This window comes from Triturus cristatus, chromosome 8, assembly GCF_964204655.1.
Source record: "Triturus cristatus chromosome 8, aTriCri1.1, whole genome shotgun sequence".
Lineage (NCBI taxonomy): Eukaryota > Metazoa > Chordata > Amphibia > Caudata > Salamandridae > Triturus > Triturus cristatus.
The window spans coordinates 479,031,918-479,054,902 of NC_140591.1; positions in this window are offsets into that span (position 1 = coordinate 479,031,918).

Consider the following 22,985-nt stretch of genomic DNA (forward strand, 5'->3'; position numbering starts at 1 on the left):
GGAGACTCAGCCCTCACTCTACTAAAGTCTTATCTCTCAGGACGCCGACAAATGGTATCACTTGGAGAATTTCACTCAGATCCATACTTCTTGCCTTCCGGGGTCCCTCAGGGCTCTTCCTTATCCCCCACCCAGTTTAAACTGTATGTTACACACATTGCCTCCTAGATCAAAGGCTTTGACCTTTCTCTGGTATCATAGGCCGATGACACACAAATAATAGTTTCACTTGCGAGAAGTGAAATCTTCTCTGGTAGCATTGTCAATGAATGCATGTGCGTAGTTAGCAAATGGATGGATAGCAATTGCTTGAAGCTTAACTCTTCAAAAACAGAGGTCATATAGTTCAGGGATAATCCATCCATCTGGTCCCCGGAATGGTGGTCATCGGATTTGGGCCTGGCATCTTCGCCAACCCCCAAAGCTGAGAATCAGGGGATCTTGTTGGACAGGGAGGAAAGTATAAAGACCAAGTCAACAAGGTCATGTCCTCCTCCTTCCACTTGCTCAGAATTATAAAAAAAATTGAAAAGTTTCTGCCAGCAGATCTTCTGAAAGTGATGGTCATTGCTTTAGTTCTTTTGCAACTGGATTATTGTAATTGGCTCTATCTTGGCCTCCCAAAATGTCCACTTAAGAAACCGCAGACCATTCAAAATGCAGCCGCTCAATTCCTCCATACAATTACTAAATCACAATGGGCTAGGTCATTGTTATGTTATGTTATGTTAAAAGTAATTTGTAGAGCGCACATTCACCAGGCGGTTTCTTGGCACTGAGGGAGGGCGTCAGTTGCATAAGAGTGAATGAGTCTTCAGTTGTACGCCTGGGGAAATAGCCAGGTCTTAAGTAACTTTCTAAACTCAGTGTAGGAAACGGCAGTGCGCAGATTAGAGGGAAGGGTATTCCAGAACTGGGGGGCCAAGATCATATATCTAAGACCTTTATGTTTCTTTCGTATTAAGCTCTGGGGAACGAAAAGATTTTTATTTGAAGAACGTAGGTCACGAGCTGGAATGTCCCTCTGTGTTTTGGAAGCAATGAAGGCAGGCTCACGTCCTGAGAGGGTTTTATGGATGGGACAGCCCAGTTTGAACAGGCAGCGTTGAGGTAAAGGAAGCCAGTGGAGGCTTTTCAACAATGGACTCACATATCAGTGCTTGGGCTGACCGAAGATAAGCCTAGCTGCCTGATTTTGAACCAGTATACAGGGAGTTAGCGTAGTCAATACGCAAGATGACTAGGGCAAGAACCACTTGGTTCAGAGCTGCAGTGGAAAGGAATCTGCTGATTTTCCGAATTCTTCGGAGATGGAAAAAGCACGCAGAGACCACTGAGCTAATCTGGCCCTTCATGGTTAGGTCATTGCTGATGATGATTCCCAGACTTTTTACCGAGCTGAATGGGAGAGGGGGACTCCCTAATAGCAAAGACCAAAAGTTGGAATTCCAAGGGTTGGCCAAGCCACCAGTAAGGATAAGCTCCATTTTGTCTGGCTTTAACTTGAGTTGGTTAGTGTTCATTCAATCACTAATGAAATTCATAGTATATTGGAAACTGGACACAGATGATGCAGAGGTGTCAATGTTAAATACCAACTGAAGGTCGTCAGCATAATTAAAGACCACAAGCTCTCTTTTACGCAGGGCCAGAACCAGGGGGAGAACATACAGATTGAAAAGTAGGGGTGAAAGGGAGGAGACCTGTGGGACTCTGCAGGTCAATTTTGTTTGCTCTGCCCTGAAGCTAGCAAGACGCACTTATTGAGAGCGGTTGCTAAGAAAGGAAGGGGTCCATTTCAAAGACAAGCCCTGAATTCCAACGCGGCCGACACGGTCGATCAGAAGATGGTGATTGACCGTGTCGAAGGCAGCCGACAGGTCGAGAAGTACCAGGGCCTGGGTGATGCCCTGATCAGCCCCCCCTTCTCAGCTCATCCATAACTGCCAAAATTACGGATTCAGTGGAGTGTTCAGGTCTAAAACCTGCCTGGTGAGAGTCCTGATAATGAGTTTGCTCTACAAAGGAGCTAAAACAGGTGGCAACATGGGTTTCCAAAACCCTGCTCAAATAGGGCAGCAGGGAAATGGGGCAGTAGCTCCCGGGTGCGAGAGGGTCTAGGCTGGGTTTTTTAAGAATGGGGACAACTTCCGCCATCTTGAATACATTTGGGACAATCCCTTGGGCAAGGAAATTGTTGCGAACGGAGGAGTCCGGACAACATGAAAAGATCTTCCGCAGGATATGGGGAGGACAGATATCTGTGGGAAAGCCAGATCCCACTTTTTTGAGTAGGGCAAGGAAAGCATCTCTAGTAATAGGTGGATTATGATCTAAACGTGCAGAATTTGTGCAAGAGTGAGGGGGAGCCGGAGGAATGGAGGATTTAGGGATGCTAGCTTTTATGGTAACAATTTTCTCAATAAAAAAAGTATTAAGCGAGTCACATAGGAATTGTGATGGAACGGGTTTAGCAATGACGCTGTCTAATTTAGAGAGTTCATCCACTATGGAGAAAATGTCTTAATTTTATTGGCGGAAGCTAATATTTTAGCAGAAAAATATTCTGCCTTGGTTTGAAGGATAGTTGTTTTATAATCTTTTAGTAAGGGCACAAAAACGGCCTTTTAATTAGGGCTATAGTCACGTCGCCATATGCGTTCTGCTTTCCTCAAGGCTAGTTTCTTTGCCTTCAGATCTGCCGAAAACCAGCGTTGGGCATCGTGAGGCCTCTTTGTTCTAACTTTCCTCAGTGGTACTATTTTGTCTCTAGCCGAGTCCAACCAATTATTGATATTTTCCTCTGGGACAATAGGGGCAGAAACTGTTAATAAGGAGCAGAGTGCATCAATATCCGCTCGATTCCAATTTCTAGCTATAAAGTTACCTGGCAGAGGGATGTTGTTTAGACGGACATTAGGAATAAAAAAGGTAATAAGGTAGTGATCAGACCATGTACAGGGAAGAACCTGTAGATGGGAGATTTCCAGGTTGGCAGTCCAAACCTGGTCTAAAGTATGCCCTTTGACATGGGTGGCTACCTTAATGTGCTGGGAACAGTTCATTCCTACTAAAAGTTCAGTAAGTTCAACGGAACAGCGACTTTCTCGTAAGTCATTAGGCCAAAAGTTGAAGTCACCAATAATAAAAATTTGAGAATTGTTGACTACCACATCAGCTATCATATCACCCAACAACTGGGGAAATGTGGTCATATGGTGTGGGGGTTTGTAAAACAGGGCACAGATGAACGAGGAATGGTGGGACTCATATTTTAATAGCAGACTATCAACTGAGGGGATACCTAGAAAAACTAATGATGAAAATTTATGTTTCTGGAGAACTATGGCTGCAACCCCTCCTCCTGCTTTACCCGCAGGTCTATCTGCCTGGAGGATGTAGTAATTACCAGGGAGTGCGGCGAGGATATCGGGGACAGCGTCCGCTGTCAGCCATGTTTCAGAGAGGAGGAGGATATCTGGTTTATCAGCATCTAGTAGGTAAAAAATCTTAAGTTGGTGTTTCACCAAAGAGGGAGTGTACAAATAATACACAGAGAGTCCCTCCAGCGCCAGATCGGTGAGGGTAGATGAAGATAGCTGGCTTTGGTAGTCGGAAATCGACTCTTGGTCGGGGGCTATAGATTGGTTTTCAAAGTGGGGGATCCCGTGGAACAAGAGCCCAAGTGTATCTAGTATAGCCTTGATATGTGGGCAAATGGGCCAGATCCCTTGCATAGATATAAGAGCTGGTGCAGAGTAAGTTAAACAAGCATTGGCATAGCCAATAGGTCTCGCCTTTGGGACCTTATAAGTGTTTAGCCAAGCAACAGTTGCATAACTAAATACTTATAAGGTCCCAAAAGCGAGACCTATTGGTTATGCAAAGCGGCCGTGCGGCCGTGAAAGTGAAAGTGATCGCGCTACAGCGCGGCGCGCACGCCCGCGCACCTGCCCTGTGGCGCTATGCTGGCCTGGTAGCACTTTTTTAAGCCCTCTCATGCGCTGGGTCAGGCGAGACCTAAAAACGGGCATAATGTGTTGCCCCTGGCCCCGTTCGGGCACGGACGGGTGCAGATGGGCTTGCCTTTGGCGCGCCGCCTGCACGCCCACCCGCTGCACGAGGGAAATGGCATCCGATGAAGTAAGCAATCGAAGCTCCACCCCTCCGGTCTCCAAGCCAGAAGAGGGGAATGAGGCTAGAGCGTTACCGGTACTCCCTCCACTCAATCGGGACAAGGATCCGCGGTGGACCGGAGAGCACTGTGGCACAAGATATAAGAGGCACCAACAACAACAATTTAAAAAGGTACTAGGCTATGTTTAAGTAATTTAAAAAAAATACTGTTTTTTAAAACGAGCTATGAGAGCAGATTAAAAGCAGGTAGGAGCAAGTAATACAGCCTGCGCGCATCCGCTACATGAGGGAAATGGCATCCGATGAAGTAATAATCGAAACTCCGCCCCCTCCGGTTTCCAAGCCGGAAGAGGGGAATGAGGCTAGGGCTTTACCGGACCCGCGGTGGACCGGGGAGCAGTGCGGCACAAGCACAAGATATAAGAGGCACCAACAACAGCAATTTAAAAAGGTACTAGGTGGGGGCATGTCCAAATAAGATGGCGGAGCGGTTGTGACCCGACTCAGCTCCGGGACCCACCAGTTGTTTTCTCCGCTTTCCAGCAGCCTGGTGACTATTGGACTTACCCCCTGGGCGTCGTGGCTGTCCATGAGCCGGATGGCCTGCCAGCGCTGAGAGATTGGCCACGGCTTTCCGCAATCTTGCTGAGGAGGCGGCGTCCATGAACTCACGGTCCCGCAGCGGACTGAAGTAAGGGGCCGGAGCGGGACTCCGGAGATTTCCCGCGACCGCAGGAGGAGGCCGTGGGGTGGTTCTCCTTTTGCCGGAGCGGCGCCTTGGCGCGGCGGTGCTCCGCTGTCCTGCTTGCTGCTGGGCCCGGTCCTTCGGATGCTGGGAGTGCCGGCGGTCCCACATTGCCGCCATTTTGTGGGTCCCGCGGCACTGGTGCAGAGATGGCAGAGATGTGCTGATGGGGGAGCAGTGGCAGGGGGGCATTCTGCATGAAGTTTTGGAGGATCCTGGGGCCCCATCACCCACAACTGGAGCACCCCACGGTTTTCGCTGCACTGGAGGGAAAGGAGTGTTTCACAAGGGCTGTGCCTGACCCTAAGATGGCGACGTGGCAGAGACAGGCACCAGCGGTGGCTTGGCAATCTGAGCCTTGATGTTGCATCAGCCTCCCAGCAATAGTGCGAGGAAGCGGTGTGTCGCGCTTTGGAGGGGAATCCCTTGGGAGCTTGCAGCGAGACTGGTCTCCTTGCTTTCTGTTCCTCAAGAGCATAGCGGGGGACTCCATCACGAGGGGGGAGCACGTGATGTGACACACCTTGGACACATTGTTATGCTTCCTTCTGGTTGAGGCTGGAGCATCCTGGTGACATAGAGTTCGAGCGAGTGGGGCGGTGCCCTTATGCCGCCCAAGAAGAACGTCAACAAAGTCTTCCGGTACTTTAGGGCGCATGAGAGGGCGCTCCCTCCGGCAGAAATCACACCGCTGCCGGCTATGGCGCTTATGTGTGACGATCTGGTGGCCACCCTTCGTGATTTCAAAGCGGAGTTGTGTTTAGAGATCAAACACGACTTGCCTTCCTCGGTGGACCAATTGAAAGCTGACCTCACCGAGAAGCTCACCACCCTCTGGCAGGATGTGGACGCAGTAGGCACTCGTGTTCTGGAGGTGGAACAACAGGCGAGGGACCTCGCATCGGCTACTTCAAAGGTACAGGATTCGCAGCAGGGGCTCCAAACCCAGCTTCAGCAAGTCCTCCTTAAGGCGGAAGACCTGGAGAACAGGACCCGACGAGAGAACATTTGGATCCGGGACTTGGAGGAGGGGGCGGAAGGGCCTGATCTGGAGGCTTTTGTGATGGGCCTCTTCGAAGAAATCCTCTCCCCACAATGCCTGAAAATTAAGCTGGACAGGGTCCATCGTGTGGGCGTGTTACAGGTGGGGAGCCATAAGCGTCCGAGAAGTGTCTTGGTCAAACTCCATTCTTTCAAACTGAAGGAAGCGATCTTGTCTGCGGCCAGAAAGAAGAAAGATGTGTCCTTTCATGACCATAGATGCTCTCTCTACCAAGATCTGGCCCCGCGCCATTGGATCGCCGGCAAACGTTGCGACCGATCACCTCCAAACTGCAAGAGGATCACATTCGCTACCGCTGGACATTCCCCTTCGGCCTTACTTTTGAGTTTGGGAACAAGACACACCATGTCACTGAGCTCTCTGATGGCCTCCGCATCCTGGGGCTGCCTTCCATGGAGGACCCCCCGGCATCGGGCGCATCGGCTGGGGCAGTGACACCCGGGAGACACTCCGGATCTTGGCACAAGGTTACCAAAAACCGTTGATATGTGGTCCTTTCTCCTGGGGAACTCTTTTGCTGGTTTGTTGCATGACTCCCGGCTGTATGGCAGCTTGATGCTCTGACCCGGAGTGGCGATGCTGTCAGCTGTGGCCCTTTGGGGTCTGAGGGGGGCCGCCATGGTTGCGCTTGATTTCTGTTAGAGATATTTTAGACATTGAGGTTTCCATTTTCTCCCATTCAATATAATGCTTTTCACCAGTTTATACAACTTCACAATCGGGGGGTGCGGCCCTTGACCGTGCTACCCATTATTTCTCCTATGGTTTTTGGGGGAAGTGTGCGCTGAGGTTCCGTTGGCCCTCGGGGCACCAGTTTATGGGGAAGTTGGGGTGTGTGTGTGGGGGAGGGGTTCCGGTGGTGATTTTGGGGGTATGTTTTTTCCTTTTTCTGGAAACCTAACTCATCTCAGCATGGTTGTGGGGACGGAGGGTGGGGATGTGGTCCAGGGAGGGGTACGTTCTATACTACTGAGAGTGGCCGGGTATGAGTGGACGGGATCTGTGAGCCCGCATGGGAGGGGGTGGAGAGTGTTCCTTGCCTGATGGTTAACGTAGCTTCTTGGAATGTTAAAGGCTTGAACTCCCAGCAGAAACGTCAGAAAATCTGGAAATATCTTGTGGATCGCAAATTTGAAGTAGTGGCACTGCAGGAGACACACCTCCTGTGTGCTGAGGTCACTAGACTCCGCCACAGAGCATACCCGCTAATCTATACTTCGTCCGCCACCACTAAACACAATGGGGTCGCCTTACTTTTCCACAGTTCTTCGAACTTTCAACCTGACACTGTCAAGTCGGATCAAGATGGGCGTCTGCTGATGGTTAAGGGGAGGCTGCGGGCATGCTGTGCACACCCATCTCATTGTACGCACCTAACTCGGGTCAGTCTAAGGTTCTCTCTACCGCTCTCGATCAGATAGGGGATTTGCGGAGGGCCCCATTATCCTGATTAGGGATTTTAACTTAGCTTGGCATGGGACCCTAGACAGTACCAGCACTAACAGGGCGGCAGCCACCACCTTCTCTGAAGGGGTTAGACAGAAATTATCTTCCCTTGCCTTATGTGACGCTTGGCGTTTCCTTCATCCTACCGCAAAAGACTATACCCACTTTTCCCATGTACATCAGTCATACTCACAAATAGATTACTTCTGTGTTAGCCAATCTTTGTTGGGGGCCCTCCAGGCTGCACAGATATTTCCGATTTCCATTTCAGACCATAGCGTGATCACCTTGGGCCTTAGCTGGACCGGTCCTTCTACAAGGCATTCTAGGTGGTACTTCCCTTCGGCTCTCAATCGGGACGCGATCCTTCGGGAGGAGCTCAGGGCTGCCATTGTAGATATCTTTACTCATAAAACTCCCCAAGATACATCCCCGCAGAATAATTGGGACGCCTTTAAGGCAGTTATAAGAGGGAAGTGCATCCAACTTAACTCGACCCTCAACAAACAGGACGAAGGAGAGGGAGGCTCTTGAGGGGGAGTTGGAGATTGTGGAACAGGCCCACTAAGCTAAGCCAACACGTGCCCTGCAGCGACAACTCACCGCCCTTTGGGGTAAACTCCGTTCCATCTATACAAATCGAGTGGAGATCACACTGTTGAAAGTACGCTATTCATCCTATGCCCAGGGCGATAAGGTGGGCACGCACTTGGCCCGTCAGCTTCGAGTAAAGAGGGAGTGGGACTTTATTGGGGGTATTCGGGATCAACAGGGACACCTCACACACTAACATTTTCTGAGATTTCTACGGCCAACTATATCAGGGCACTACTCCTGATACGGCCTTGCAACAACAGTTTCTTGATGAGGTTACGCTCCCGCAGCTTTCCCGCTCGGCGGCCGACGTCTTAGATTCTCCTATATCTTCAGAAGAGGTACGTGTAGCTATCTCCAGACTCAAATTACATAAAGCCCCCGGTCCCGACGGCCTCTTGGGTCAATTTTTTTAATGTTTTGCCTCCGAGCTAGTCCCTCACCTTACAACTCTATTCCAGGCCATAGCGTCTGATGGCCGTGTTTCGGATTCTATGGCTGAGGCTGTGATCACGGTGATCCCTAAATCCGGAAAGGACCCACAGCTCTGTGGCTCTTATAGGCCCATTGCGCTCCTAAACCTTGATGCCAAATTATATTCCGCAATTCTGGCAGCGAGGCTTGAACACTTGATGCCAGAATTAATCCATCTGGACCAATCCGGGTTTATAAAGGGCAGGCAAACGCATGACAACATTAGACGCACCATTCACTTGATCGAGAAGGCCTCCAAGTTTAACATTCCTGCGATTCTGGTGGGTTTGGATGCGGAGAAGGCCTTTGATAGGGTGGATTGGGCTTTCCTCTTTTTAACCCTGTAGAAGTTTGGGTTTGGAGCTCCCTTCCTCCACATGGTTCGAACCAATTACCACCTCCCAACCTCCCGCGTCCTGGTCAATGGTTGTCCCTCCGCCCCCTTTGCCCTGAGCAGAGGCACCCGACAGGGGTGCCCTTTATCCCCCCTCTTATTCGCCCTCAGTATTAAACCCCTGGCAGTCAGGCTTCGTTCACATGATGATGTCCGGGGCATTCCTTTTAGCGGGTACGAGAATAAGGCATCTCTGTTTGCCGATGATATACTACTTACCCTGATGGAGCCTGTCTCCTCACTACAGGCAGTGCAAGGGGAATTATGTTGATTCGAGCGGGTGGCGGGGTTTAAGGTAAACCTGTCTAAATCATACATACTTAATCTCACCCTCCCTTCTGCGAACGCGAACAGACTGCGACTCCAAATGCCCTTTCAATGGGCCAAACGCTCTTTACTCTATCTGGGAGTCCACCTTACGGCCAAGCTCGGTGACCTCTATAGAGCGAATTACCCACCTTTGGAGACGCAGCTTCAACAAGACATTAAACGGTGGTCCCCCCTGTATATTTCGTGGCTCGGGAGGATCAATGCGGTTAAAATGTCAGTACTGCCTACATTTTTATATTTGTTTCAAGGCCTCCCCATTGCTCTTGATCGTTCTCTCCTGCCCCGTCTCCGCTCGCTGATCACTAACTTTATCTGGCAAGGTGGTCGGGCGCGCTTGCCCCACCACATGCTCAGACGCCCGAGGGATAGAGGTGGACTAGCTTTACCCGATTTTCAGTTATACTATCAAGCTGCTCAGCTGAGGGTTGTAATGGAATGGTCGGCAAGGGAGTCCGAGAAACGCTGGCTCCATATGGATCGCTCTGTGGTGGGACGATCTCTTTGGGATCTCCTCTGGAAGCGGAGGGGCGACCGGCCCTCCAATGCGTATCTTAGCACCCCCACTCACACAACCCTGACCGTCTGGGACCGCCTCACACGGAGGGAGGGCTGGACCTCATTTCCATCCCCTTATACTCCTATTCATTTTAATCCGGCATTTCTGCCGGCGCTTCACGAAGGGCCTTTCGATAGTTAGAAAGAGGGAGGTTGTCTTAAATTGTCTGACTTGTTCCATAATGATGAGGTTTTATCGTTCGCAAGCTGTCAGAGGGAATTTGCCCTCCCCTCGGGTGAACATTTTCACTATCTCCAACTTAAACACTGGGCTATGTCCCCACGCATTAGGGAGGCGGCCACTAGGGCCCTCACACCTATGGAGCAGTTGGTGATCTCTAAGGCAGGTACCATGAAAGGCACTATTTCCGCACTCTATAACATGCTCCTGAACACTCTACGTTCTCCACCAGCCCGATTCATGACATTTTTGGCGGCGAGTATTGGGAAGGGACCTGTCGGAAGTAGAATGGAAACACGTATGGGGAGACATTGCCCAACACAACAAATCTTCGACCCTAAGGGAAGCACACTACAAGACTTTGCATGATTGGTACTTGTATCCTGCCAAGCTCTGACGGATCTTCCCTGGGACCTCGGATCTCTGCTGGCGGGGTTGCGGGCTGTAGGGGGATTTTCGGCACATATGGTGGGATTGCCCAAAGATTAGGCCTTTTTGGGCAGAGATCCTATCTCACATTAAGGATATGTTGGGGTACCCCGTACCTACTACCATCGATTTCGCTCTTCTAGGGGTCCGAGATCCCACCTTAGAATATCAATCATAGCCGACAAGGCGATTATGTGGACGTGCCTTGGGGCTGCCAAGCTAACTGTAGCAGCTTCTTGGAAGAAAGCGGATGTCCTAGCGGTATCATTGTGGCACTCCCGGTTGAGGAGGATTCTTTCCTTGGAACGCCTGGCAGATATCTTTAGGGATAATTATAAAGGGTTCGAACTGAGCTGGGGGCCGTTGGGTGCTTTTTTCTCCAGGGGACTACCCTCTGCAGTCTGTCCTCCTTCGGTGCGGGCTATGCACCTTTTCCAAATATAGGTGGCCCCGGGGCCTAGTTGTCACGACGTGGCCCTTCATACACACCTCGGGGGGTCCTGAGCTCCTCAATTCACGCTGTGCCACTGAGGCATTTCTTTAGGTTTCTTGTCATATAAGCTTACCACCACCGGGTCAGGGGGGGGGCCTTATTTTTGGGGGGGGAGAGGGGGTTTGGTGGGAGGGGTTCTGGATTGAAGAACCTCCTCGGGGTTATGTTCTTTCACAATTAGCATCGCTCACTTTGTTCAGGGGTGTGGTATGCACTGGGACGGTACGAAGCTGCACTCACTTTAGCTGACTGTCTTGCAACCTCGGAGCCTGCGCGCCCCTTAAATGTTCTAATGTCTGTATTGTTGTTCTGCTTGATGCTTAATAAAAAGAAACTTTAAAAAAAAAAAGTACTAGGCTATGTTTAAGTAATTTTTAAAAAAGACTGTTTTTTAAAGAGCTAAGAGAGCGGATTAAAAGCATGTAGGAGCAGTGCATTCAGCAAGTAATAGTCATTCTTTAGACTATTGCATTGGCTCCCGGTTAGCCATCGTATCACCTTCAAGGCACTCTGCCTAGCATACAAAAAACTCTATGGGAAAGCCTCAGCCTACTTTATCAAAAACCTTGTGTGGCATATACTAGGTAGAACTCTACGCTCCAGCACAGCCAAACTCATAAAAGTTGCTCCCTTCAAACTCATGGGGGGGAGAGGCTTTTTCAGAGCCACAGCTCTTCATTGGAACCGCTTGCCACCTGAACTGAAAAGAGCATCTTCACTCTTTGTCTTTTGAAAGCAACTTGAAATCTGGCTTTTTAACCAGTGATTTTCTACGACACTACCAAGGACACCGTTGGCTCCTCTCTGTTCCGCATAGCGCCAAGACGCCTCCAGGCATTCATTTGCTATATAAGTTACATCATTCATTCTTTGGCTCCAATAACAGTAAGGAAACCCCAGCCTCACTGGTAGGCATGGATCCAGAGGCTCCTCCAGCCCCCAAGCGGAAATGCAAGGCCAAAAAACTGGATGATATGCAAAACATTCGGAAGGGGGCGGGGGAAGAACATGTAAGAAGCAAATAGGTGGACACAGAGGATTTCTGGGACACTTTTACGTACAAAATTATTGACACATTGACCAAATTAATGACCCCAATTTGGGTCAAATTTGCAAAGTTGATGTCAGACTCCAGAAACAGGTGCCTTGTCCCTCTCCAACCCCACAGGTTCAGGACAGAAACATTGAGGTACCCCCTCTGATTAGCAAAGTAGAGGTTAGCTTCATACTTATAAACCTATGGTAGTGGGTCCAATGAACCACAAACCTGATCGCTTGAATGCCCCCTCCCAGCCTACTAATTCTCAAGTATGTCATAAGCAGGCAGTTATTAACAGCCAGCACCCCTTGTTACACATCCCTCAACTAGCTTCTATTAATATTCCCGGTTTACCAGTTATTAACCTCTCCCCAGCTTGTTCCTCTTGCACCTTGGTTTTGGCAGGGGTACCAGGGCTCGGCCCTCCAAACCAGGGAGGCACGGACAACTTGATTAACAACGTCTCACTGGCTAGGCAGACGTACCAGTTTTATTGTGGCGGATTATAAACATATTCTGATGGCCAGGAGGGTGTCGTGGATAGGACCTTCTAAGAAAACCTTTGAGGGAGACTGTGTGATTATGACTCTTAGATACCCTGTGATGGTACGAAACATTGTAAGGCAGTTATCCCAGTCTTTCCCGCACCAATATGATATTAAAACATTACTGCTGTTTTTTTTATAGATCTTTTCATAACATCAGAAGTAGTGATCATCTTTTGGCCTGTGGCGGTGGAGAATGTGCATTGGGAGGGTTGCATGCAATCTCTAATCCTAATGTTCCCTTAGTGGACCTTCATGATTTAGACTGACTATCAGGGAATGCCAGCAGTATAATGATAGCCCCCCCCCCCCCCCCCCTCGGAGCCTCCCTCACAGGACGAGGCAGATTCGGAGGCTTTGCCCCATGAAAATGTAAAATATTACCCCAGCGGGGTACCTATCAATGTGACTATTGACCAGCTTGCATGTCCTAAAATCCCTTATTAAAGCCATAATCACGGCACTGGGGAAGTTTTTCCTCCTGGAATGTGGCTAGTCTAGTGGCAAAAATTGCAGATGATAGGTGGGTTTTGTTTATTAGATCTTTTAACATTATTTGCTCCCAGGAAACCTGGGAAGTTGAAAATAGTTTTTTTATTGAGGGTTTAAAGACCTTTTTTTTCCGGCAGTAGGCTCCAGAGTAGGCAGAGCAAGTGGAGGACTAATCATTTTTGTAGCCCTTGAATACTGCGAGGCAGTGAATTCACTGAATAGGGACTCTAAAGTACTCCAGGGCCTTAATTTAGTAGTGGGAAGATTGCTACGATTGACACTAATTAATGTTTACAATGCAAAATAAAGGAAGCTAGAGCCTTCAAGCTTATCAGCTTTAAGTGGTGCCCTTGATTCATTACTGGGAGAAGGTTTCTCCCAGGCAAATCTTATCGTGGCAAAATATTGTAATTGGCACCCTTGTTCAGGCTCTTTACAGCACTTGCATAGTCTGCAAACCTGCACAATTGCAGAGGGACTGCATGTTGACTAGGCCTGGGCGAAGCACTACGCTACGCTCGCGTAGTTTGCGAAGTTCGCGCTACTTCGCACTACGCGAACTGCACGTAGCACAGTGCGAACACGCGTAGCGTAGTTTTGCGTAGTGCTGCGATCATTTTTTGCTTGCTCGCGGTCCTCAACGTCAAGTTGGCGACCGCGAGCAAGCAAAATGACATCCCGGCGAGACTTTTTCCTTGTTCGCGATCAGCAATATCAAGTTGGCGATCGCGAGCATGGAAAATAAACCTCCCGGCGAGATTCCCAACGCGAGGTTTCTCATTGCGAGGGGTCGCGTATGCTCGCGACCGCTTGCGATGAGAAACTACCAGTTCGCGTTGAGAAAGCTGCCGCTCGAGTAAAAATCTACTCGAGCAACAGAAAACTACAGCTCGCACTGTGCAAGATGCCATTTTCAATGTTTGCACAGTGCCGGTTGCTTGTCCGCACTGTGCAATCATTGAAAACAACATCTTGCACAGTGCGAACATGTTACTACGCAGTTCGCGAAGTGCTACGCGTAGCTCGCGTAGTGCGAACTTCACTTTGCGTAGCTTCGCGAAGTGCTACTTCGCGAACTACGCCCACCCTTAATATAGACCACTCCCCAGAAGGCCTTGAACTGGATGGTCTCTTACACACTCAGGGTTTAATATTTACCTTAGACAAAATGCCTAATTTCTTTAATTCAAATATTCCCCCAACACACAAATACAAAACCATAATTGATTATATTTTTGTTTTGGCCTCCTTGGGTTGGTCTCCATTTTCTTTTAATATTTCACATAGTCCATTTAGTGTCCACAACCCTCTGACCTTAGTGCTTGAAGGGGTAGGTACCCAGACGGGGCACCTTAGTACAACTGCACTCTATCTCTAATCGATCAGGGGAGGTGTCTTTGTTGGTCGCAGATAGATACCAAGGCTTTTAACCATTCCCTTTTTAAAATGCAACAAGAGTTTCTAACATGTCTAGACCCTTTAGCCTTTGATGACGAAATCATAGGTTCATTTAACCACATCATCCAGTAGTCAATAGCTAGTTTGCTAACAGTTCCAGCAGTTGACCCCACTTCAGAACAACCAAAACCGTTCAATGCTGTGGCCATCCGCCTCCTGAAAGAGGCCTTGAAACAGATGCCTCGAGATAGAATCTGTATGGCAAAATGCAGTAGTAATTATAAGGGAGCCCTTAAGGATCGAAGGCGTTTGCTAGAAAGGCAAGCATGGGACTAGATAACTCAAGCAAGTGAGCAGCTGGATTGTATTCTCTTCTGGCAAGTTAGAAATAGACCCTGTTTTTCAGAGCCATTGAGACCCGCATTATGCCATCACATTACTCCGGAACAATGGATCACCCAGTATGAAGGAGTTTATAACTTCGGACAAAGTGACAGATCTATTAATGGTTTAGAGGTCTATCCGCTTGTTACACCCGTCACTTTTCTCTTGGATGAAGTAAGGCTGGGCATTGAAGTATTGTCCCGGAATAAGGCCCCAGGTCCCGATGGGATCCCTCCAGACTTTTTCGGGGACAATATAGAAGAATGGGCCCCAGTTTTGATCAAGATGTTAAATGCTGCAGTAAGCATTGGAATTCCGTCTTCTTGGTCTACTGCTACCATCATTCCGATCTTTAAAAAGGGGAATAGAGATAATCTTTGTTGTTATTGCCCTATATCCCTCATTGATTCTACAGGTAAGGTTTTGGGTCAGATTTTTTTTATTAAATAGGCTTTCTGCCTGGGCTGACACAAACCAGATTATTTTGGAGGTACAACATGGTTTTTGCTCTGGAAAATCAACCACAGAACAGTGCCTAAACCTTTATCTTCTGATTTCCAAATATACGTTTGCCCAAGCTGGAGCCCTTTTCTTGAACTTGGATCTTACCTCAGCTTTTGACTGGGTGAACCGTAAGAAACTGTGGGCCTTACTTGGCTCCCTGGGGGTTGCAAATTTATTAATGACCCTTCATGCCCACATCGCAGCTACAGTCAGATACTCTCATGGAGAGTGCCTTACAAACCATTTTAATTGCACTAGGGGGGTCCACCAAGGGTGTATTTTAGCTCCTTTCTTATTCATTCGATACAAAGTTAAATTGGAAACATCTGATAGAGGGAAAGCTAGGAGACATGAATAAATCAATGGAAGCTATTGCTAACTATGCACAGAGATTAGGCACGTGGGTGATTTTAAAGCTTTACTAGTCCTTCTGTACCTCCAAGGTTTTGTTCAGAAGAGAGGTTTTATGGGTACAAGGCAGTTAATAAATCACAAACCACACACAATAAGTATTTGAGACGCCTCCTGAAAGTTCTCCAGGATACCCGGTAGTTTTCTGTACATGCAGAACTAGGCCTTAAGTATATAACTGACTTGGTGGAAGTAGAGCCTTTGTTGTGTTGGGTGAAGACTTGGTCGTATGATGAGTCAGAATTTAATCACTTGGTCATCTCTGAACTGTCTATCACTTGATCATGCACTCAAAATCCCATGGTTACGCTATGTTAAAGAGTCCTTCATGGCTCTAGGAAGAGCAGATATTTTTCTCACATACAATACAGTGAAGTCCCGGGACTTGATACTAGTAAAGAGTTGTTTTTTAAATATGGCACAACTCTCTGCGAAGATAATAAGCTTAGTAAACCAATGGTGAGAGGGCACGCTCTTTTAAAATCAGTCTAGGTTATGGAGAAATATCTCTCTATTTTAACAAGTACCTCTGACAGATTTCTAATAATTTGATTCAGATTTAATCAGCTTCATCATCTTTTGGCATATCAGGCCGGCTTTGTTTTGCATGTAGAGGAGAGAGGCCCATGTGGCTGTTGATAGGTCCCCATGGGATACCCTACATTTTGTCTTTTTATGTAAAAAATGTTAGTAGCCCAAGGAGAATTTTCTTAAGCTCCTTTTAAAAGATACGAGATTGAGACAAGCCTGCGTAGTTCGATTGTATTTGCAGCTTCTAATCTATTGATTACACACTTTTTGCAGTAGTGAATTTCTTGAGAGCGGCACTTAAATCCAGAAATTCAAGGTGCTACTGAGGGCTAACAAAGTTCAGACCCAGCAATATGCAAATCAGTCTTGACCCTGTGCCTCATGGGAACAGTCCAGCCCAAACTGCCAAGCCTGGTCTTCCCTGAACCGGAAACAAGCATCCTGGGACCGATTTCGGGGTAACACCCCTCTTCAGCCAGGCTAGCTCGAATCTAGTGGCAAAGTGAGCAAGGGACCCACGTCTGGGCATACCCTTCCAACTTAGAGCAAAAAAAGCAAACACAAAGAGATGATGGACGGAGTGCTGAAACTTTTCAAACACTCACCCCCAGTCACAGATCTGTGTTGGATCCATCATCTGCACTGGGGTGGCAAAGTGAGCTAAAGAATGATGATGGATTCAACCCAGATCTGTGACTGGGGGTGAGTGTTTGAAAAGTTTCAGCACTTCGTCCATCATCTCCTTGTATTTGCTACTGAGGGCTGCTAGTTCTTTGTGATTTTTCACACATTTTACATGAATTTTAATTGTATTGCTGCTGTGTTTTTTATATTTTGTCTTTTATCTTTTATGGTTGGGATCACTTCCGAATAAAGAATATTATTATTATAATTTAAAGAGTGAAACTGGATGGACAGAATGCAATGTCACCCACCTTAAATTCAAAAACTGCCTTTCAAACTTCCAAATTCTTACCTCTTGTTTCTTCAACCAAAGTTCTAAGGAGTATTTCTGATTTGAAAAAAACGGTGTACGGTATTTTCTCTATGTGAATTGTCAATGTTTAAGACATCATTTGGCATACCCGGGGTGATGTTTTAAAAAGGATCTCCAAAATTCAAGAGTGCTGTGTCTATTAGTAGTATTGTACCAGTTATAATAAAAAAAGACTTATGTTTAGCATATGCTCATTTATATTAGTGTAGTAATTGCAGATAAAATAATTGATTAATTAATTGTAATGAGTGCAATGCATAGTGTCACTTATATATAGTGATATGCTGTGAAAGATTTTTTTTTTAACAAATTAAGCAATTGTTTTTTCCCAACTGTTCAAGAGTGAATCTTAATACAGTACATCATTTATGGTGTACCAATATGAAAGAAGCTAAGAACAATAAAGAAGGGGAAATGAAATGTTTACCATATTGTTATATACTGTTACAGCATAAACAATCTGTACTGTTTTATTTGTTGATTTATATGTATGTTCTTTTTGTTTATCCTCAGTGGTTGCAGTGATACGTTTTAAGATGTCTAAACTTACTCGTTGTGCCAAATGAATATTTTTTTCACATACCCCTGGGAGGATTTTCATGCCTAAGGGGTATTTCACATGCTTTGCTGCCACTTTCTTTTGTCTGGAGGGGATGGTTAAAGACTCCCATGCAATTGTTTGCCGCTTTGCTTGGTGTTGCTCCACCAAAGAACTGTATCCAACAGGGTGTGGCAACTGATCTTCACTGCTACCAGATGGCATTTTATTAGCAAATGACGGGAAGGCAGCAAAATGTAATTTAGAAAAGAAAGAGAGCAGGTGCTCAAATGGGAAAAGTTTTTTTTTTACAATCTTTCTGTTTTTTTTTTTCCACTGTTCAAGGATGAAACTTTATACACTACATTGATTATGGTGTACAACTACAAAAGTGGAGAACATTAAAAAAGGGAAAAAGGAAATGTTTTACTATGATGTGAAATACTATTACAGCATAAGAAGTGTCTACTGTTTGGTTTATAGTATGAAAGTATGCATTGCAGAAACTAAATGTTTTTCAATGGATTTTGCAAAAAGTAATGCTAACTTATATGTATGTTCTTTATGTTTTTAACCAGATGAATGACACCATCTCTTTGAGTAAAGTAATTTCCTAATTACTTCTTTCTGTGTAGTTTCACAAACTAACATTGTCAAGGTATAGAACAAGGTATATTGTCATAGAGCCACTGAGACATGAGACTGATAGAGCCAGTCATATGCCCAGTCATTCACCCATTCAGCCACTCACACACCCACTAACTCACCAACACAGTTAACAACACACCAAGTCATTTATTGACACATGTACCATCATGTGCACTCACTTATCCATACAGATACTCACATACCCATTCACTTAATCATGCAGTCACTCATACTTCCACTCAGTCACCTAATCAATCACTAACACTCCAAGTCACTTGCCCATGTAACTACTGAATCACCCAATTACTCACCCATATAGTTACAAACATATGCACTCACTCACCCAGGCACGTATATACCTACTCAGTTAACTATACAGGTACTAACACAGCCAGCACTTACACATATAGCTATTGACACTCACACACTCAGCCTCTCATACAGGCACTGATACTCATTCACTCACCCATACAGGCACTCACACACCTACTCACTTACCCATAAAGCTACTAACATAGGCACTCACTCACCCATACATCAACTCATACCCCTATTCACTCACCCATATGCTCATTGACACACCCATTCACTCGCCTATACAGTTACTAGTACACACAATCATTCACCCATACATCCATTTAGACACCGAGTCACTCACCCATACAGTCACTCACACATCCACTCACTCACCCGTAAAGCTGCTCACACATGCACTCACTCACCCATACAGGCACTGACATACCCACTCACAGACCCATACAACCACTGACACACCTACTCACTCACCCACACAGCTACTGATACCCCTATTCACTCACCCATAGAGTCACTGACATACCCTCACTCTCTAACACATTCACTGACACATGCACTTACTCACCCATAGAGCCACTCACACACCTATACAGTCAGTGACACACCGACACACTTACCCATACAGTTACTAACACATTCACTCACTCAACCATACAGCCTTTCACAGTCCAACTTACTCACCCATACAGTCACTGACACACCTGCTCACCCATCCACACAGTAAAGGACACACCCACTCACCCATCACCACAGCCACTGACACACACAGTCACTTGCCCACACAATCACTGACAATTGTACTCACTCACCTATACAATCACTGAAACACCCACTCACTCATCCATACAGCCACTAACACACCCACTCACTAACCTTAACAGCCACTCACAGCCCCTCACATACCTATACAGCCATTGACACACCCACTCACTCACCTATCCTGCTACTAACATACACACTTACTCAATCATACAGCCTGTCACACACCTGCTGACTCACTCACCCATAGTCACTGACACATCCACTCTCTCTCCCATACAGTCACTCACTCACACACCCATAGAGTCACTGACACAACCACTCACCCTCCCATACCGCTGCTAACACACACACTCACACACCCATACAGACACTCATGCATCTATTCTTTTACCCAAACTACCACTCATGCATTCATAAACCCACTCACTCATCAATGTAGCCACTGATGCACCCACTCATAAACCCACACAAATACTTACATAGTCATTCAGAACCCCTACAGCCACTGTCACACTAACTCACTCACCGACTCACTCAAATGGTTACACATCCACTTACTCACTCATGAACCTACTCACTCACTAACACACTAAAATCACTCACTCACTCTCTTTCCTATACATGCACACACATGCAGTTTATCTTTTTTAAACCAAGAAAGGTAGTTCTAACAAAAACCTTAGCTTTTTTTAACAAGTTTTTAATATTTGTTTTTTTGGGGGGGGGGGGTTCAAATAAAATGCCAACTGGAAAATGTTTTAAAACAAAAAAAAATGAAAAACTGGGGAAACAAGTGTCATTCAAAAACAAAACAATTAACACTTATGCACTTTGGTGTGTCCAAACATGTGGCAAACTGTTAGAACCCATTTGAAGTCCAAACAAATGGTGCCAATTCTTTGGAGTTCTGGTGAGTTCTTTGGGAACTGTTGTTGGCCTCAGATGGTAGAGGGTCTCCAGGAGAAATTGGTGTTGCAGTTGAGGTAGACTGATCCCCTGCACTTTGCTGCCTCTGATGCTCTTGTCATCTCCTTAGAGTGATACTTCTTCAGTTGATGCAACATGCTCGTTGTGCTACATGAATACTTCTTGGACGTACCCCTGGAGTGGGTCTTCTCACATATTGAGCATTTCACATGCCTAGAAAACATTTTCTTTTTCCCTGAGCGATAGTTAAAAAGTTCCAAGCAATTGATTGCTGCTTCTGCCAGGGGTTCCTGTTCCAAAGAACTATCTTAATCAAGGAGTGGCTCCTGATCTTAACTGCCACCGGATGCCATTTTATTTGGAAATTAACCAAATCAGGTGGATACCGCCTTTCTAGAGTAATAAAAAACATCTTGTACAATGTATTCACTTTCTTCCATAGTCATGTGATGTTTGCGACGTTGTCGCAAATGCTGACATATTCGCGAATATGGGAAACGGTGTTCAACTATAAAATTATTTAAGAAAATATTAGTAAACTACTGATCACAATCAATAATTACAATATATGTGCATATGTTTTTTTTACACTTTCAAAAAATCACGCTGATTTCGCGAATAACAGCAGTGGCAGGATATACGTATCACGATTGTTTGTGGTAAATTCGCAAAAAATGGAAAAAAGTAAAATCTTATACGGGCATCTGTTTCTTGAAGGCCCAACAAAACCAAGAAGCACTTACTTCATATAATTAGGACAAAGCACCCTTGTTTGGTGGTGATTCACCTCTTTGGTATTTTCCTTGTCTTCTCTATAGCAGTATTCATGTTATTGACCATTTCTGGATGAAGACACATGAGAAACAATAACATTGCCGAAATGCAGAGAAGGTCGCTGGACACAATTACTCATGATCCATGATGCAGCTAAAGTGTAGAATACGCACCTGGTACCTACCAACCACTGTAGCACTTACCAATTAACCAGTATAAACTACTAAAGCTGCGTAGACATTTTTTGGAAAACTATGGACTCGTTTTAGATAAATGGGCAGGTGATGTTCCTTTCTGGCCCTGATGCTCATTTCACAGAATTTAAACCTCAACGAGAAGCACTTAAAAATCTAAACATAGCAGGTGCCCCAGCTAAAGCTCCACTTCTGTAAAGGACAAATGATCCTAACTTCCTGGCCTTCACCAAGGCAAAGCAAGTGTGTTTTCCCGGTAATTCCTTATTAAAAAACAATCTGAAATCCTTTGTAAAGGTTAATGCATTGTTGATCTATTAAAGCGCAATCTGTAGTGACTGTGACAAATGGGTTCTTTCTTGGCCTCTCCGGTTCTGGGCAGAGTCCATGGTTCTCCCTTTCAATCATTACAAACATGCAAAAGTGTAGTATCACCTGGAGGCATTGCCCATTTGGGGCCGCCCTGCCTACCTTAGTAGTATGCATCACAGACACCCATACACCCATTGACACACCAACTCACATACACAAAATAACTCACATACCCATTCACATATCCATACAGAACTCACACACCCAGTCACCAACCCATATAGTCACTCAACCACCCACTAACAGATGCATACAGTCACGCACATAGCCAATCACAGACCCATAAAGCCACTCCACATTTACTCTCTAATTTATACAGACACTCGCATACACAGTTTGAAAGGTTACAGGTTACAGTTAGAAAACAAAAATTTTAAAAACTTAGAAATTGACCAACAAAACCCAAAGGTTGCAGGGATGTTATGGTAAGGAAATAGAATTAAAAAAAACCTTAGAAATTCACACAAAAAAAACAAGGTTACAGGGACGTTATGGTTAGGGACACATTTCACTTGTACAAGTAAGCAAGCAAGGAAGTTTATTTTTTATTTTTATGGCGACACGTGTGGTGCCCCTCCACAGGCCAATTTTGGCTACAGGGACCTCCATCTCCCGCGTCCCAGCTGAATCAATTAAGCAATTTGCAGGGCTGTGTGACCCCCCCAGGTGTTTTCGACCCTGGGGACCACCACATCCCTGAGGCATGGCTCATTGCTAAAAGCGGGAGGAGAACCACGCAGACACCCCATCGCTAGGCTGTTTTTTCCACCCCTGGCAAAACCACCTGCCCAGGGCCAGCCTGTGCATTTTAAAAGGAGGGTGGCCATGATATCACCCTCCTGGGCCCAATAATGGCCCTGGGGACCACCATCCCACAGGGACAGCTCCTTTATGTCCCAAGACACCCACCCTTGGGACAGCAGCTCCTTGGCTTCACACTGGTGTGGACTGTGAAACCTGTGTTTGCTCTCACATGGTGTGAGCAATTAAAAGCTCCCACCAAGCGAGAGTAAACAGTAAGTGTACTCTCAGTGGATGGGGGCATTAAAAATGCTCTTCCCTGCTGGGAGCAGGTTTTTCATCTGTTTTCCTGCCCACTGTTGAGCGGGCAGGGAAACAGATGAAAACATTGCTCCCGCACACAAGGAGCATCAATTTTTGGTGTTCCCTGCAGCTTCCAATGAAGGCAGGATGCCAGCAGGTACCACAGGGGCAATGGGGCTTTTCCCTCAGCCCCCAACAAAAATGCACTGCGGGCCCTAGTTTGGCTCCAGGGCACCCACTCTTTATTGGCTAGACCCCCCACCCCCATT